This window comes from Suricata suricatta, chromosome 15 (assembly GCF_006229205.1).
Source record: "Suricata suricatta isolate VVHF042 chromosome 15, meerkat_22Aug2017_6uvM2_HiC, whole genome shotgun sequence".
Classification (NCBI taxonomy): domain Eukaryota; kingdom Metazoa; phylum Chordata; class Mammalia; order Carnivora; family Herpestidae; genus Suricata; species Suricata suricatta.
In genome coordinates, this window is record NC_043714.1 from 4,083,369 (window position 1) to 4,088,516 (window position 5,148).

Here is a 5,148-nt window from a genome sequence, read left to right on the forward strand (position 1 = left end):
GGCGGCTGCCGTGCGGGGCCTGGCGCGGGGAGCCGACCCGGGAGCCCCGGCGGAGCGCACAGCTCAGCTTCCGACCAATCCGGGAGCAGGGCGATCGCGTTACAGGACGGAGGGCGCCGCCGCCGCCGCCAGGGGGCGCCGGGGAGCTGGTCCCGGCCAAGCGCCTTCCCAAACGAGCGCGCCCTGCAGGCCGCACGACGCAAACACAAACTTTCCCGGAGTTGGGGCCCCTGCCCAGGTTACCTAAGCCCCAGGCTCGCAGCCCCCAGCTGTCCTTTTGAAGCGTGAGCTGATGCATTATTTACTCAATCAATGCAGGACAGCTTTCCTTTTTATCTGCAAATGTTAACGAATCCTAAAGGGCAGGCAGAGTGCTAATAAGTTGATGCAGGCTCACGTTTTCCTCCCCTATCCCCAAAATATGCTTCCAGAAAACCCATTCGTGGCCTCCTACGCATCCTACTCCTGAAGGCCAAAGCACTTCGCTCTCGAGATTCAAACCAGCTACTTCCGATTTCCCCCTTTATTAATGTTCGAAGCTGCATGTCTAAACCACGAGCTCCTATACCAACCTGCGGAGGAGACAAACTAGAAAAACACGCGCGTCAAGTACAAGGCCGACCCACCTCTGGGCCCAGCGGCAGCGGCGCTAGCCTGAGACTCATTTTCCACCGGGTTTAACCGGCCACGGGTCACTGGCCAACACAGACTTCAGTAACCACGCCTTAAACACGTGCCTTTTTGGTGTCTCTGAGCAGGTGTTTGGAAAAGGTTTTTGGTTTTATACTTAAAGTTTCCAAAAAATCTTCTCCCTAAACTGACACTTTAAAAAATGTAAAATTAATAAAAAAGCACATTAAAATTTGGGATGGCCCAACTGGGGCAGCAATCCCAGATAACCAGACTGAGGGACAAATCTGGTGACGCAGATCTATTTTTGTCAAACCTTATCAACCTTATGTGGAAAAATAAATTCGCTCCCCTTTTTTCCAGTAATTTTTCAGCCCCTTTATATTTTCCTGTGGGTGAATACTGCCCTCTTTTGGCAAAATTTTAGAACTGGAATTGTGGGGTTTTAACATTTTTAAAATACGAAGATCAGAAGGAAAAACAATCTCTATGAACAAGAATGATTTTAAAATAAACTTTAGGTATGCTGACATTGTGTGTATTTCGTTGTCTAAGTCTATTGCAATAAACTGAAAAAGCAGTTTTCTTTTCAATCCCATGTCTTACTGTTATGCCCAAGTTTGTAATATGGCCCCCCCAAAAAAAGACCAGAGACTACCAGGGAGACCGAGTCACGCATGCAAAAGCAAAGGGTTCTATTACGGGCTTATAACCTCGGGCTCACAGACTCCACCAACCCACTGGCCTGGTGGAGAGAGCCCCCTGAACAAAGGCAGGGCAGGGATTTTATGAGTTTGGGAAGGGGAGTTACAGGAAATGAGACACAAGTACAGGGCTCCAATCCCTACCCCCTATCAATACTGGCAGTTGTGGGAGCCAATCACAACACTTAGATTATTGACCAATCAGCGTGGGCCCAGGACCCCTATGTAGGGCGTGACTAGGCCCGCCCTGAGAAAGGTCAAAGGTGACAGCTGGCCTCTCCTGATTGGGCGCTACAGGAGTTGTCCCTCCTTAATGTGCGCCCTATCATTCGGAGAAGCTGGCACCTTCCCCTTTAAGTACTGGGGCAGGCTGGATCAGACCTGTGTCATTACAAGTACTATGCTCTTCCCACCAATGTTTGTGACTAGGATGGACAAGGCATACAAAACTTGTGCATGGTTTTCAGTTCACAATATACTATTAGCTTGTATTCATAGAGCATTGTTCCAGGACAGACTATCTACTCTCTACAGATTTCCTTAGGAACCTAAGCTGCTTACGCTAAATGAGAAAATCTACCATCACCTCCCATGAACACAGGGCTAAGAACTGCAAGCAAGGCACAAAGAATGACACGCAGGACATGGCCATAGTGGACTGGACATTCTTTTCCAGAATGCCTTAGGACAACTCCCCTGCAGAAATTATCAATATATGTTAAATACCATAAACATTTGTAAAAATGCACCAATGTGCCGAGTAAGTGAAAGACACATACAAGAGCCCAGAAATGAAGGGGAAAAGAGAAGCTGGCCAGGTAAGTAAACACTGGCTAGTTCAGCCTCTGAGTATTTGCTTAACCAAGTAAAATAAACAGATGTTGGGGTAGACAGGAAGAAGAAAAAGTCCTTTCCTAAGTGGAGAGTCTGAACTGGAAAACTTGTATTTTCATCAAATTAAGGATGAACTAGATATAATCCACTTTACCCACTCCCCCCATCCACTCAGAAAAGGCAAGGAAAACTGCCTTTCACACTTGCTATGGGGAGGAAGAGGGTAAAAAAATCTCCCTGGAGATAGAATACCCCAAATTTGCTTTTATGTGAATTTTCCACCTGAAAACCTTAAACAGGAAGTCAAAAGGTCGGAAACTGGCAGCAATTTTGGCTTAGTCAAACCAACAAAATGCAAGAGAAAGTTCTAAAAAGCTAGGCCTTAGAAACATCATATACAGGGCGTCTGGGAGGCTCAGTCGGTTAAGCATCTGACTTAAGCTCAGGTCATGATCTCTTGGTTCCTGAGTTTGACCCCCCCCCCCCGTCCCCCACCAGACCCTCTGCTGTCCTTGGGCAGCCTGCTTTGGATCCTATCTCCCTCTCTCTGCCCCTCCCCAACTGGTGTGTGTGTGCTGTCTCTCAAAAATAAACATTTGGAAGAAGAAAAAAAAAACGGCATGTACAGAAGCCTACCTCATTAAGGGTTCAAGTAGATATGAAATATAAGATTAGCTTTTGTAGGCTTAGAGAAATGTATGTATAAATAGAAATTTATAAGTAAATAGCAGAAAATTATAAAAAACCAGATTTGAAAAAGAAAAAAAAATGAACATTCAAATCCAATACCAGGGTTTAACAGCAGATTCAAGACAACCAAAAGATTTAGTGAGTAGAAGATCAATTTGAAGAAATTGCTTTAAATTCACTGCTGAGAGACAAGAAGTTGAGCCGTATTTGTAAGGAAAAAGATGGCTACGAATTTCCAGAACTGAAGAAAGAGACTAACCCACACAGCTACAAGACAAATACCCAAGAAGGATAAATGAAAAAAATTCATACCATTTTATGAAACTGGAGAATTAACAATGCAAAGGCAAGAATATTTGCAATGTCAGGACAACAATCTTTAGAGTACAAAGGTAAAAAACAGATAACCTTCAAAGGAAAGGCTACTGGTCGACTTCTCAGCTATAGTGAAAACCAGCATGTAGAAACAGAACTCCTCTGTTCTACAGAAAATACCATCAATCTAAAATTGTACAGTCATACTTTTCAAGAACAAAGACAAAACTTTTTCAGATAGAAAAAAAAAAAAACCCAAACCTTAAGAATTAGCTACCTACAGTCTTTCACTAAAAGAAATTTAAGATAGGGGTGCCTGGGTAGCTTCACTGGTTAAGAATATAACACTTGATTTTGGCTCAGGTCATGATCACACGGGTCATGAGTTTGAGCCCCTGCTGGGCTTGGTGCTGACAGTGCAGAGTCTGCTTAGGATTCTCTCTCTCTCTGCCCCTCTCCCTGACCACTCTCAAAATAAACAAACTTTTAAAAAAAAAATGGGGGTCTCTAGACCGCTCAGTCAGTTGAGTGTCTGACTCAATTCTGGCTCAGGTCATGATCCCAGGGTTATGGGATCGAGCCCTACATCATATGACTCTGTGCCAAGTGTGGACGCTGCTTGAGATTCTCTCTCTCTCGCTCTTCCCCTGCCCCTCGATATCCCTCTCCCCTGCTTGCACTCTAAAATTAAGAATAATTTTTTTAGGATGTATTTTAGGCAATAGGAAGTTGCAATGATCTAAGACTAAAGAAGGCATAATGAGCAGGAAACAGTGCAAATCTGGGAGTGAAATTCATGGTGTACTAGAGGGGCTTAGGTATTTAGAAATGACACACCAAATGCTTAGTCTCTAGTTATGATGACTTCAGAGTTAGTGTCCTCTGTGCCTGGCCTTACTCAGTAAATAGGGCACTAGGTAATTTCAGACTTGGTAAGTTAGGTGAGTGGTTTAAATATTGAGCAGGGAAGGGGCGCACATAAAGAAAAAGGAATGGATAAAAATGAGGAGAAAACAATTATCCTTCAAAAAAGAAGACAAAAATATTGAAAATAGTGTATAGCACAAAACATTCTGTACGAATATTTAAAATGAATGTAAGTGGATGGATTGCTTTAACTAAAATTCAAACTCTAAGTTTTTAAGAGACTCAGCTATATGATAAGAAATAGATAAAAAAATAAGGATATAGAAAAAATTGAAAATAAAACTTTTAAATGCTATACAAATATCAACCCAAATGGACTTTGAAGAATATAAAAATATAAAAAGGGTTCCCACATGCTGTTAAAGGTTCAAATCACAGAACAGACATATCACCACCTCAAAATACACAAAGCAAAAGTTGAAAGAACTACAGTGAACTGATATTCTACCATCAAAGTGAGATATTTTGCTGAAAATCACAAAAGCACAGAAAAAATGCTTATATAGACTCTATTAAATTTGAATACAGTCAAAAATTTGACTCAAGGGCATTGACAGAACACTATACCGAACAGTAGCACACCAAGCCATTTATTAAAAATGACTTTGGGGCACCCGGGTGGCTCAGGTAAGCGTCCAACTTCAGCTCCGGTCATGATCTCACAGCTCTTGAGTTCGAGCCTTGAGTCGGGCTCTGTGCTGACAGCTCAGAGCCTGGAGCCTGCTTCAGATTCTGTGTCTCCCTCTCTGTCTAAAAAACAATTAAGCATTAAAAATAAAAAATGACCCTATATGGGCAATAAAACAAGAGATATGGGTGCTCTAGCTCATTGCTTCTCTTCAACACTGTAATGGAGGCCCCAACCAGCGTATCTGGCAAGAGGAGAAAACAAAGCCCAAAGGGAAAAATAAACTGTTTTTTTCAAAGATAATTTAGTTATGTAGAAAATTTAGAACAATCACAAGACTGTGTGTTTTAAGTAATGTACAAAAAACAAGTATGGAGCAAAACATAATTTTAATAAATACGACAGTATTGAAAAAGACAT